The 14,528-nt window shown below is 45.3% G+C and overlaps 1 protein-coding gene and 1 long non-coding RNA gene across 2 annotated transcripts in view; one reads left to right on the top strand and one right to left on the bottom strand.

Moving 5' to 3' along the window:
* The window catches only part of LOC309716812 (uncharacterized protein), a 157,193-nt gene that overhangs the window by 109,498 nt on the left and 33,167 nt on the right, over positions 1-14,528 (top strand). The window lies entirely within an intron of this gene.
* LOC309717853 lies at positions 8,543-9,800 on the bottom strand. The gene is made up of 3 exons (XR_014279831.1): positions 9,742-9,800; positions 9,417-9,625; positions 8,543-8,788 (listed from the first exon to the last, which is right to left on the bottom strand). It is a non-coding gene; the product is annotated as an uncharacterized lncRNA (long non-coding RNA).

Below are 14,528 nucleotides of genomic sequence, written 5' to 3' on the forward strand. Positions count from 1 at the left end.
ATGAAAACAAACACACATGTGTGTTTGTCCCTGTGTCAGACGGGCTGACACAGGGACCGTGACATAAATGCTCCGTTCCTGCAGTTCCAGGGGGCCGACCAGGTGGGTGACCCAGGTGACAGAGCTGGTCTGGAGGTCGGCCGTGCGGAAGGCAACGGCGGCAACGACATAGAAAGAGTTCAGGGGGCCGGCCGTGCGGAAGGCAACGGCAGCAATGACGTAGAAAGAGTTCAGGGGGCCGGCCGTGCGGACAGCAACGGCGGCGACGACAGCCCTGGTCCGGGGGCCGGCCATGCGGAAGGCAACGGCAGCGACTCAGGCGAAGGGGGTCTGGGGACCGCCCACGGCAGCGATGGTGCCTGACCAACAGCCTGGAAAGTGGCCGGTTAACTGCAGACCCAGACGAGGCAGGACCAGGGGATGCTGAAGCTGTAGCCGAAGCTGGACCTGGCGAAGGCAAAGCCAAAGCTGGACCAGGCGAGGATGATGAGGTGGAGGCTGGACCAGACGAGGGCGAAGACTCGGAGGCTGGGCCAGACGAGGGTGAAGACTCGGAGGCTCGACCAGACGAGGGCGAAGATGCTGCAGGCGGAGGCGTGGAAGCCGGAGACGGTGGCGCTGCAGGTGGAGGTGCGCTGCAGGCGGACCCTCCAGCTGAGACAGGAGACGAAGGCCGGACGGGCCCCTTGGAGTTTTGAAATTGTGTCGATAGGCCAAGTAAAACCAGAGTTATGATAAAAAAAAATTAAAGAAAATAAAAATACACGCAATATTTTCTTCTGAACAAAACAGTGGTGTTTACAGTGGGAAGAATCGGTAAAAACTGTGTTTTCTATGGACAGCTGTGGTATCGCAAGAAATTAGTTGGTTATATAAATACATGAGTATTCATAATAGTTATTATTCATAGATAGACATTTATGTTGTAAGAAAGTGGAAGAAGAGAGTTTCCTGTAGGAGGCAGTAAAATGGACACTGATGTTCTGTACATATACTGAAAAGAAGGTTCAGTAAACAAGTTGCAACGATACTCCTTTGTAAGTCTCAGTCTTTGAAGATGCAACAACAGCGCTAGCAAACACTCTGTGCTTAGGAGTGAAAAAGAAAAAACATCCCTTCAGTATTGGTGTTAAAGTTTACCACGTCAGCCAATCACAAAAAAGAAAAAGGGTATGGTAACATGTGGCACTTGGTTGTTTAGGGAGAAGGGGAAGTTTTTGTGGGCGAGCGAAAGAAAGAGAAAGCGAGTTTTCACATGTGGGACATTAGTGATGTTTTGTGTGTTTGGAGGCTGTAGTTATTGTGTAGTGTAGTTGTTGTTTTGTTTTGTGTGTCAGTTATACTGCTGAATGTCACATGGAGGGGTCACTTGCCCCTCCCTTCCTTCCCTCCCCATCTCCAGCTGCCTCCGTCTTCCCGCTCCACCACAATCAGCCACACATGCAAGGCCTTGGGGTAAAGGTGTGTCACCAGGGTGCAGGGGAGGCATCCCCCCCTCTGTCCCCTTCTGGCTGCCTGTGCCTCAATTTGATCCCACAACTTAGACACTCACATTACTCACACTCTCATAACACAAACATATAGGACCTTGGGAGTGATTGTGTGTACAGCGGGTGTTCATGTCTGTCTCCACGTTGGTTGAGTGTGGAGTAAGTGCATATGAGAGCATGAGGGTATGGAGGACTATCTCCCCCCACCACTTCACCTGCCAGTGCCAGACGCCCTCAGACATCGGTGCGTTGGTGGTTCTTTGTGTCCAGGTACACACCGGCTCACTCCTTGGTGGCTGCTTATCGGGCCTGGAGCCTGGGGCTTGCTCAGGCCACTCCGGGGGTGGGGTGCCCCCGGCCTCTCGGCCTGGGGCTCGGTCACTCAGGCGGAGCTCACGGGTACGTCACTGCAACCCCCCCTGGCTTCTGCTCCGCGGCTGCTGAGTGAGCCCTCATCTGGGACTCTCCTCAGCTCTTTCTGGGACAGTGGCGCGGCTGCCCCTCTGTTGGTCTTCCTTGGTCTCTTGTGTTCTGGGGGCCTCTGGATGTCTGGAGTTTTGATCTCCTCCATACCTGCTTCATGCCCTGGAGGACGGGGCTGTGCCCCCCCCCCCCGGCCACACACACACACACACACACATAGGTGTCAAACTCTGGCCCGCGGGCCAAATTTGGCCTAATTACATTTGGCCCATGAAACCATACCAAATTACTATTAGAGCAGGCCTACTGGTATTATACAGCTAATATATATATTGTTTAGTATTAAGCTTTGCTTGTTCCATATTCAGTTTTCCAGCAAAACTTATTTGAGTCCATAAGAAAAGATTCATTCTTATATCTGGAGGAAGATTATTTTTTCAATAAATATTAATGTTAGCCAGCGACTTTGTTCCAGTTTTGAATTTTGGCCCACTGCGTATTTGAGTTTGACACCCCTGCTCTAGCAGATCATTACATGAAGGAACCTTTTAAAAACAAGCGCGTCCATGCTCACAGGTGTACACACGGGTGATCACACACACAAACTACACCCTTTTTGGCTCCTACTTCAAAGCACACTGTGCGCTGTCGATCTTACGTGCTGCACAATAATGTTTAATATTTAGTATTTACTGTTATAGTCCCATAGATCATCGTGATGTTGTTTATTATGTTGGGTTTTTTTTCTTCTGCTTGTTTTCTCTTTTTTCTTTCTCAACAGGTGATTGATATAAGTATTTTTTTGTCTGCTTATTTTGTTGTTTTTTGCCCTTTATCCCTGTCCCCCTTCCCCTCTGTTTTTCTTTCCCTCTTTCTTTCTCCCCTTTCTTTTCCCCAGTCAAGTCTGTCCCGTATTTAGCAAGTGAAAATAAAATAAAATAAACAATAAAAGGTGAATCAGATGAACCATTACGGCAAGGCTGGGATGGTCCATTTGGTAAAGTAAATCCGTTGGGCATCTTTCTTCGCCTTTAGACAATAATTCTGATGGCAAAAGAACCAAACGGGACAGGCAAAAAAAAGAGAAAAAAGGAATTACTAATGTAAAAAAACCTTGGTTCTATTTATATACGTTTATATATAAATATATACGGGAGCCCCTACAAAGCACGTACAAACACAAAAACACATTGCTGGCATTAACTGAACTTCTAAAATAGAGCTACCTAGATCACTTAAATTACACAGTTGAAAGCATATGTCCATTGTTTGTGTATTTATACACAAACACTCATATATATATATATATATATATATATATATATATATATATATATATATATATATATATTAGGGGTGCAACGATACACAAAATTCACGGTTCGGTTCGATACTTTGGTGTCATGGTTCGATATTTTTTCGATACAAAAAAAATGTTCATGCTTTTTTAATTTGTCATTTATTAAAATTATAAATATATATTTTAACTCAAAAGTACAGTTTTTAAATTTAATGTTGCTGAAGCAACAAAATAATAAATATCTGATTGAGAAATCACTCATCTTTGGAAAAGAGAGTTTATTACAGAGAAATGGCTCTTTCCGAAATAAAAGCTATACTATACGCTTCTTCTGGGCTATATTCTCAGCAGCATATTAAACATATCAGGTCCCCATAAGGAGAATCACGTGCTAACAGCTGTCTAAATGACTCGGGTAAAGTTCGTAGCATGCATGCTTGTTGTTTTTGTCTGCTTCCACTTGTCTTTGCACTAGGATGATGTCGGAGTAAATGTGCAGTCATATTCGTTGTGTTCCCACTAGTGCTGTCAGCGTTAATCTCGTTGAAATGACGTTAACACCACAACACGGCAAATCTCCGTTAACGAGCTACCGCGGATCGCCCCGTGCGTGGGGCTGGACAGCCAACACGTTAATGAGCTAACTGCGCTAACGCAGTAGTTCCCACCCATGTAATTGAGCATTGCGTAACACATCCAACATACTCCTTTACTTTTGCCCATGACGCGCTTACTTTCAGGCTCATACGTCACATGAAAACCAAAATAGTTCCAAACGCCACATATGAATTAGGGGGAGGTTCAATTTGCCATGTTGCAAGGAGAGCTTAGCTTCTGTCTCGCTAGCTTGCCCTGCGCTCAGTGAATCTGCGTTCGACTACTCCCCTTAGGCTGCACTGTCGAGCGCAGATCCACTGAGCGTTCAACACAGACAGCATCGTCAGAAGGAAAGTTGATCAAATAAATTAAAAATTTTGTATTGTTCAATAAATATGCGTACCGAACCGAAAGCACTGTATCGAACGGTTCAATATCGATACGAGTATTGTTGCACCCCTAATATATATATTCAAATAATTTAAAAAAGTGTTTTATTTACCTGTTACTACCACACACCAAATCCGGTCGTTGGTACTTCCTGGCTTGTGTAGCCACTAGGTAACAAAAGCTCAACACTGCCCCTAGCATCCTGGAGCACTTCTGTTGTGCTTCGGAATTTGTACGTGTTTTGGAATTTGCATGTGTTTTGGAGTTTGTACGTGCTTTGTCTCTAGGGGCCAGCGTAAATATAATTTTATTCATTCACTCCACATAAAATATAAAAAAGAAACTATAAAATACAAAAACCAACTATTTACATTTTCACCTTTCTCCTTTTAAACTAATTTAAAGTGAAACAACACAAAACAGTGCAAACCACAACATAGTAAAATATAAATTAAAATATGCAAAACAAAAAAAGGATGCACCTTCTCTGTCATATAGGCCTGGGATGATTTTTTGGGAGAGTGTTTTCCTGCTTGGACTTGCATACATAGGATTCACTGCATGAATAAACCTTCTGAATCCTGAAACTGAAAATAGTTGTGGATGATTACTCCCAATCCGGTTGTTCAGTGATGACGCGACGAATCCTACTTCCGGGCCTAAAGTAGTCTGCGTTTAATATGGCTTTTGTGTTGTTAACATGTTTAATGTTATGTATTTTCTTCTATTTGATCTCAAAAAGCTCCTAAAACAGTCAGTGATCCCTGTTGACCTCCCTTGGCTTTTATTACCACTAATCATTTATTTAAGCTCAGTTTTTAAAACCTTAAGATGTAGCTACAGCCCAGCCCATGCAGCAGTATATGAATGACTAACCTCGTATTGTTCTCCTGGCTGAAGTTTGGTCCTTTTACAGCATCCTGCCATGCGATTACATTTGTTTCTGACCACCGAGAACACTCACGTTAACTTTTATCGAGTGGAAAAAAAGTTAGCTTGTTTATATTATGCTAACATAGCTGTGTCGCTAGCGGTCACGTAGCACATCATTATTTATTTAGTTTTCTGTCTTCATTTATGCTGGAAGTGATAACAGAGCTGTACGTTTGAATTTGTTTCCAAAACCCCGCAGTCAGGACATGCTATATTGTATTTAGATAGAAGCTAGCGAGCTAACTTCCTGCTAACTTCTAACTCCGTTAAATGTCATAAATTCCGTTTTCATGGATGCCTGGATGTTAAACTCAGTTGTTACACCTGGTAGAGCAGAACGCTGATCATTTTATTAAAGATGAAAGACTTTAGACAGTTTTTCAACTCTCAGTAATGCCATAGTGATCGTTTGATATATGGACCTGCAGCGGAGTTCAGACCCAGACACGGCCAGTGATGTCAGACCGAACAATCGGATAAGAATCCGGCTCGCGTTGTTCACTTCTAAGAGCCATGTTGTTCGCGACCGACACATCACTAATGTTCATCTTCTTTTTGTTTTCATATTTTAATTTATATGTTATTGTGTTGTGGTTTGCAATGTTTTGTGTTGTTTCACTTTAAACTTCTTTAAAAGGAAAAAGCTGAAAATTTACATAGTTAAAGTTCAACTGTGAATAGTTGGTTTTTGTATTATATGATTTATTTATTACATTTTATGTGGAGTGAGTAAATAAAAGTATATTTACCGCTAGAGACAAAGCATGTACAAACTCCAAAATACATAAAAACTCAGGAGCACGTACAAACTCCATAACACGTAAAAACTCCAAAACACGTAAAAACTCAGAAGCACGTAAAAACACAACAGAAGTGCTCCAGGATGCTAGCACGCAGTGTTGAGCTTTTGTTACCTAGTGGCTACACAAGCCAGCAAGTACCAACGACCAGATTTGGTGTGTGGTAGTAACAGGTAAATGAACTTTTGTTTAAATTGTTTGAATATATATGAGTACTTGTGTATAAATACACAAACCATACACATATGCTTTCAATTGTGTAATTTAAGTGATCTAGGTAGCTCTGTTTTGGAAGTTCAGTTAATGCTAGAAATGTGTTTTGGAATTTGTACATGCTTTGTAATTTGTATTGAATTTGTATTTGTAATTGAATTTGTAATGTTTGTACTACTTTGTCTCTAGGGGCCACCGTAAATATTTATATATAAACGTATAAATAAAACCACTTTTTTTACATTAGTAATTCCTTTTGTGCATAATTTTATCTTACTGTTAATAATAAATTAATTAAAGCAACAAAAAAACATGAAGAGCTGGTTTGGAACCGAAAGAGCCGGCTCTTCCCATATGGAAAAGAAATCGAAAAAACGTATAAAACCCATATGTTAAAGAAATAAAAAAAACTTAGAAAAGATTTGCATCAGCTTTAGTTTGCTTCATATATAGTGAATCATATAAGGCTTAAATGATTTACTCTTGAAAGTGGCCACTTTCGCATTACTTTCATACATGATAATAAAGAGGATCACATAAGGATCATGTTAAAACTAAGTATGAGTTATATAAGGAAAGTACATGTCAAAGTATTTTTTCCATAGATGTTCCATATAATTTTTGCATTTTTTTAGTACATATTTGTCATGAAGACATATGCTTTACATATATGAACAAAATCTGTTAGATAAAGTTTTTTTTATATGTAAAGTAAATGTAGTTTGCAGGGCAATAATCTCTTTTTAAAATGCTTTTTATACATATATTCTAAGAATATGTTAGATTACATAGGTTTTCAGTTTTTGTTCAGCCAATACATTTTTATGGTAAACAATTTTTTCTTTTTTACATTTTTCTTCTAGGAATTCTTAAATCTCAGCTCATAAAAAAACCTATAAACTTAATTATTAATTTAATACAAATTGACATTACTAGAAAAAAAAATCTATCACATATGAAAAAGACAACAGTATCATTTGCCGCTGCTTGACCAACATCAGTTAAAAACTAGCAATGCAAAGACAAACTCGTAAGCCAACATAACTTTCTTTGACATTGACAGGTCGGCAGTCAATGTATTGTAATACTGAAGAAAACAAAAACAAAAAACATGAATACTGGGCAATCTTTAAATTCAATTAACTTTTATTTTCACTGAACGGATATAACTGTCACATACTGATATTTCACAGAAATATTTAACCTGATCTAAGCTCTATTGTTTAAAGAGCATGCTAAGCTGCATACCTTTTTGCTGCAAATGTGTGGAACTTTCACCTGCTAACATGAGTAAAACTTTGGAGGGCAAAAAACCTGCCCACTTAAAAAAACAAAACAAACAAACTATCTTTAATAGATAAAACATGAATCGGCATTATAATAACACAAACATGCCAAACAAGACATTGAAAGTCAAGTTATGGGGATGCTGTGACAGAGACATTTTTATTTTTGGCCCGGACTTCTGTGATCTTGGCATTGATTGCAGTACCAATGCTGGAGGGATGGGTCCCAGGCCACTTCTCAAGAGTTGCACCTATATATGTACAAAAATGCATGGGGGGGGGGGTGATGACAAGAACAGAATTAGTAGTGTAAAAGAACCCAATGATCTTAAACAATAATGCAATGATCCTGCTTTAATCAGTCTTAATATCTAATGGTGCCAGCTTTGAAATTTGCAGACGATGCATGGAGAGGTTCACTACATTGACTAAGTTTGCATACAGCCAATATTCAGGTTATGGTCAAGTTAAGCTCACTATTCAGGTTTCTGAAACATTCGGAATAACTCATTCACATGCATGAGATGCGAGAGTCACAGAGAGCCAGACGGCACATACACAAAGTTCCTCTACTCAGAGACCAGGATTCCGTGGGAATAGAACATGTGCAAAACACAAATCCATTTTCATTTTGATGGCGATATGCCAATAGAGGTTTTACATGACCAAATATTTTGGTGAGAAAAGGGTAACTCCAAGACTTATATTCGGATTTTTGCCGGCATTTTAATGCCATGTGTGACCGGGTTATTGCTAACATTCCAGTTTTGAATGGGTTATCGGCTGCCTGTAAACGCAGTCACTGAAATACATCAAATGCAAGAACATTCAGAATGTAAAATACTTATCTACCATCATTTGTTACTTTGTAGTTGGACAAACAAAATGCACCATAAAGGAAATGAAAAGGCCTACAATAGTATGTCATGAAAAGACCATTCATTCATCTGGATATAACTCAAAAAAGATCAACTAGAGTCCTCTACTTGGTGGAGGCCTTTCTTCATCAACAATAATATATGCATAAATGTTAAGAAGATATTCTTCATATGTGTGGCCCTTCTTTTTCATTGGTCCTTTGTTATCTTTAAATGCCAGAAGTGTGGACAACTGCGAAAACATGCCATAAAAAGCTAAAAACTTACTGTAGATGGCATCCAATTTTTTTTTGTCGAGCGGTAAACGTGCATCTCCTCTGCCTCGTTTTCCCCCTCAAAGATTGCTCACTAGCAGTATTTCCACAGGGAAGACTGCTGTGAGCAGATGCCTCACAAAGGTTGTAGCTGAATTTGCATTAGTAGCATAGGCCCAGGCCAGTTTCTCTACCATGACTCTAGTCCCAGGATAAATCTCCACCTGTTCCAACAAAAAGACATTTTGATCAATGTAAGAGACTTAAAGAACAACTACATACCTTTCCAGACTTAAAACTCTGTTTCTCGTCTAGTTTTGAAGGCAGTGACATTTATGTATATTCCCGGAGCCGTCGTTCACCTGCAATGTCCGGATGCTAAGCTACTGGATTTCAAAACTTTTTTCTGCATCACTTGTTACTCACACAGGCATTCCCATGCAAAAGTGAAGCTTTTGTAGAAAAATTGTAGTTTGCCTCTGCTCCACCAGGGGCTGGCTCTAAAACAGAGTCAATCCCCATAGACTCCTTTGTTAAGAAGGGAAACTTCACAGCAGAAACACAGTCAATGAATTTAACACTTGAATTAGATCCATCATACTTATAAGTAGAGTACCAATTTAAAAGTTTGGACATATTTTCCCATGAACACCAGGAAAGCAGCAGGACCAGACGGCATCCCAGGTCGTATCCTCAGAGACTGCGCATACCAGCTAGCTCCTGTGTTCACTGAGATATTCAACATCTCTTTATCTCAGTCGGTGATGTGTTCAAGGTTGGATCAACTGTAAGTAGAAAGACAGTAGATCCAATTTATGCACTTCATCCATTTATTCTTTAAAATTCCATTACCTTTGATGACTGGGATTCCTTTGTTGATAGAATGACAGATGCTGGTGTTGAGAAGGATGAAGTAGATTTGGGAGGGGGCAGCAGCGAACCATCTGATGATGAACCGGGCGTGGACTGCGGAGAAATCTGGGGAAGCTCCAAACTGGATCTCTTAAGAGGTTCAGCCAAATTAATCACCTTTTTCATCGTCTTCATGAGTTCTGGCACATCTATATATAGTAAATTAATAAAAAAATGATTACCAGAATGGTTTATACATAGGCTAGAGTGACTTTTTCAAATATATTGGCTGTTTAATTGTTAAATTAGTGATAGGAAGTGATACCTTGGACAAGCAACTCCTTCAGTTTATCATTCTCTTGTTTCAGGTCTTGGATCTTCCGCTTTAGATCAACTACTGTCTTTTTTTGGACTTTTTTCACCATAAGCGACTGAAGGTGGTGAATGACTGTACATTGCAAGGAATTCCTGTGCAGGGTCTTTCTTTGAAGGAGCCTTTGACTTCTGGACATGAAAAAAGATAGTCAAAGCTGCCATAAAAGTTATGAATATAAAGTGTAAAGACAACAGATTCAATAGCTGTGCCCCAAAGTGTAGGGTGCATACTTCAAAGAGCTGATTTCTTAGCCACATACAGTACCAGTCAAAAGTTTGTACAATTTTACAATTAAATATAATGGGAAAGTGTGTCCAAACTTTTAACTGGTACTGCACATCACAGAACTGTAACTAGGCCTGTTCCAAAGATTGGGCTCATTTGAATACAGTTAAAAAAAAAAGTTTACCATTCTTCAATTTAGGTGGCTACAAGTGATTTTTTCCTTTAACAAATCCTGACAATCATTGTATACAAATGACCTTTGTGTGCAGTAGAACAGGGGGACCACTGGTGGAGTTCCTTTTCTTAACCCTTGTGCGCCCGCCTGTTCTCGGGGCGTGGGTCGTGGTGACCCCCCGAGGTGTGTGTGTGTGTGTGTGTGTGTGTGTGTGTGTGTGTTGTTATTAGGATGGTATTGATGATGATGGTGGTGGTGATGATGATGATGATGATGATGATGGTGGTGGTGGTGGTGGTGGCGATGGGGGGGTCTTGGTAACCCCCCTGGGGGGGGGGATATGTGTGTTTTATGATGATTAGGGTGGGGGTCCTAGCGACCCCCTCGGGGCATATGTGATGATGATGATGGTGATGGTGATGGTGATGATGATAGGTTTGGGGTCGCTAGGACCCCCCGGGGCATATGTGATGGTGATGATGATGATGATGATGATGATAGGGTTGGGGTCGCTAGGACCCCCACGGGGCATATGTGATGATGATGATAGGGTTGGGGTCGCTAGGACCCCAACGGGGCATATGTGATGATGATGATGATGATGATAGGTTTGGGGTCGCTAGGACCCCCCGGGACATATGTGTGTTATGGTGATGATGATGATGATGATGATAGGTTTGGGGTCACTAGGACCCCCCCCGGGGCATATATGTGTTATGATGATGATGTTGATGATGAGGATGATGATGATGATGGTGATGATGATGATGATAGGTTTGGGGTGGGGGGGGGTCGCTAGGGGACCACCATTGGGGCGCTTTTGTTATCACGGCGTCGGTGGCGTCCGGGGAGCGGCGGCGCGGGAAGAAGAAGCGGCGCAGTTGGGACAGTACGTGACGGCGCAGTTTGTACACACGTGCGCTCAGCACTCGCGGCACAGGATCTTGGTCTTGACGTCTTTGCTCCTGGGACACACGCGGCACCTTCTCCTCTTGACCGGAGAGGAGTCGCGTGGCGTAGCGTTGTTAGAGGCTGCCTCGGCGGTAGCGCCTCGGGCCGCGACTCTGCCTCCTCCTCCTCCTCCTCCTGGTCCTCCTCCTCCTCCTCCCGGTCCTCGCGCTAAAGCCGCCCTGGGTTCGAGCATGGGGCGCGCGAGCGCTTTGCCCAGTCGCTCGAGGAAGAGCCGTCGTCTGTTGAGCTTGCCCGGCATCCAGTCGGGGTGAATTTCCCTCCACAGCACGAACGCGTTGTAGGCCGCCACGTCGACCATGTTGTGGAAAAGGGCCACGGGCCACCTGCGGGTCTTTCTCCTGCAGCTGTACGTGCTCACGACCTTGTCCAGGTTGTCCACTCCTCCCTTGGTGCGGTTGTAATGCAGCACCAAGGGCGGTTTTGCGCCGCTTCTGTCGCTGCTTCTGTTGCCGCCTCCGCTTCTGTTGCTGCCGCTGCCGCCGCCGATGCTGTTGCTGTTGCTGATGCGGCGGCTAGGCCGGGGCTCGGGGCCGGAGCGATGGTGGTAACGAGGAGCTGTGGTGAGGAGCAGCACGTTCTTGTTCTTCTTGGCCACGTAGGAGAGGATGATCGTGTCGGGCCCTCCTCCTCGTCCTCCTCCTTCTCGTCCTCTTCCTCCTCCTCCTTCTCGTCCTCCTCTTCCTCCCCCTCGTCCCGCGGAGCCGCTGAGTACCACGGATTCGACGGAGCCCACAGCCCTGCCCTTGACGCAGCGCAGCTCTCTGGGGATCTCGGGTCTGTTCGACCGCAGAGTGCCCAGCACGGTGTGGCCTCTCTCGCGATAGAGCCTGTCGGCGAGCTCGCGCGAGGTGAAAAAGTTGTCGCACGTGACGTTGCGTCCCGGAGTCAGTCCCTCGGTGAGGTCCACGACCACTCGAGTGGCCAGGTGCTTTTCGGGAGGGCCGCGCTTGTCGGGCTTGCCGGTGTAGACTTGCATCTTCCACGCGTAGCTGGAACGCGCGTCGCACGCCACCCATATCTTGATCCCGTACCTGGCCGGCTTGCTGGGCATGTACTGTCTGAACGGACACCGTCCTGATGGAGAGAGAGAGAGAGAGAGAGAGAGAGAGATGGAGATGGGGATGGAGAGAGAGAGAGAGAGAGAGAGAGAGAGAGAGAGAGAGATGGGGATGGAGATGGAGATGGAGATGGAGAGAGAGAGAGAGAGAGAGAGGGAGATGGAGATGGAGAGAGAGAGAGATGGAGAGATGAAGAGAGAGAGAGAGATGGGGATGGAGATGGAGAGAGAGAGAGAGATGGAGAGATGTGGGAAAGTGTGGGGGAGATTGGGGCAGAAACGCAAGGAGAAGAGACGTGAGTTTGACAGAGAACGCGCTTGCTTGCTTGCAAGCGTGGAAGACATAAAGAGTCATGCGAAAGCAGCACAAACGCGGAACTCAACACGAGTATACAACAGAGCGAGCTAGCCTGTTTTTGCCATTCCCGCTCCTATTCCTCCTCTCTTCCCCCAGTCACACACACACACACACACACACCACGTAGTACGTACGTACCTCTGAACGGCACCAGTCTCTCGTCGACGGTGACCTCCGGTCCCGGGCGGTACATGGCGGGCAACCTCGCGCACCACTCGTCCCACACGGCTCTGATGGGGGCCAGTTTGTCGTAGCTATCGCCCTCGCCGCCCTCGCCTCGCCCGGCCCTTCTGGTCTCCCTGTCGTCGAAGCGCAGCGCGCTCGAGTAGGCTCGAAAGGTCTTGAGCGGCATCGTGGCTCTGAACACGGACCTGCCGCTCTCGGCGTCCCACAGGCTCTCGCAGGCCTCTCCCCGGGACCTGTACACGCCAGCGAGCACGAGCAGCCCCACGTAGGCTCGGAACTCGACGCGGCCCATGGGCTTCCATCCGTCGATGGCGGGCCTGCGCCTGCCCGCTTCCAGGTTGGTCATGGCGATCACCGAGTCCTCTATCTCCGGCGGGAAGTAGGCCATGAACGCGGAGGCCTCGTCTCGCGCCGCCGCCACGGCCTCTTCGGTGGGGCCTCGTCCCGGCGGGTCGAGGTCGTCGTCTTCTTCTTCTTCTTCTAATTCTAATTCTTCTTCTTCTTCTTCTTCTAATTCTAATTCTTCTTCTTCTAATTCTTCTTCTTCTTCTTCATAGTCTTTGTCTTCTTCATCGTCATCGTTATAATCATCAGCGAGGACGTCTTCTTCTTCTTCTTCTTCATCATCATCATCATCGGCGAGGACGTCTTCTTCTTCTTCTTCTTCTTCTTCTTCTTCATAGGCTTTGTCTTCTTCTTCTTCTTCTTCTTCTTCTTCTTCATAGTCTTTGTCTTCTTCTTTTTCTTCTTCATCATCATCATCATCATCGGCGAGGACGTCTTCTTCTTCTTCTTCTTCTTCATAGTCTTTGTCTTCTTCTTCTTCTTCTTCTTCATAGTCTTTGTCTTCTTCTTCTTCTTCTTCATAGTCTTTGTCTTCTTCTTTTTCTTCTTCTTCATCATCATCATCATCATCGGCGAGGACGTCTTCTTCTTCTTCTTCTTCTTCTTCATAGTCTTTGTCTTCTTCGTCATCGTCGTAGTCGTAATCGTCGGCTACATCCGCGTCGCGAGTTTCACCGACAGCGCCGCGGCCGCGATCGCGCCCAGGATCATGAACGCCACCTGCAGCGCGGCCGGCGTCGTCCTCTTGCCAAATCTCCCGAGTCCCCCGCCCCGGTGGGTCGGCGCCTGCTTCTTCTTCTTCTCCCTCTCGGCGGTTCGACTCGCCTTGCGAGCCGCCGTCCTGGCAGAGTTGCGACGCCATTTCGTCTGCCACCCCATCGTTTTCGTCCTCCTGATCCTCCGAGTGGCTCTCCTCCTCGTCGTCTGCGAGCGTTCGGGCCGTCGGGTCGTCGTTGTCGTCCCCCTCGGCCTCTTGCTCCTCTTCCTCGCTCTCGTCCTCCTCCAAGTTCTCCTGTTGCTGCTGCCGCCACCGCCGCTGCTCTTGGTCTTCCTCGACCCCTAGCCCTCGATAGCGAAACGTGGCCGGTCGCAACAACGGAGCCACCGGAGCCGACCACGCAGCGTACGCCAAATGCGATGGCGACGGTGATGGTGAGCGGGAGGAGGAGGAGGAGGACACCGCTGGCGATTGCGATCCGCCTGTACCGACCTTAGTGCTCTTTGGCTCCCACGGTCTAGTGCGTGACATTGTCTTCTTCGTCTTCTTCTTTCTCGTTGGCACCTTGTCGCCGTTGTTGTTGTTGTTGCTGTTGTACAGCACGCGCCCGGACACTGCCTCTGTAACCTCTGTAACCTGTAACCCCGACACGCTTAGTACCCGCCATCCACGCTCTTATCATCTCGCCGCGCGACGCGCT

The sequence above is a fragment of the Aulonocara stuartgranti genome, assembly GCF_965226115.1.
Source record: "Aulonocara stuartgranti genome assembly, chromosome: 11".
Lineage (NCBI taxonomy): Eukaryota > Metazoa > Chordata > Actinopteri > Cichliformes > Cichlidae > Aulonocara > Aulonocara stuartgranti.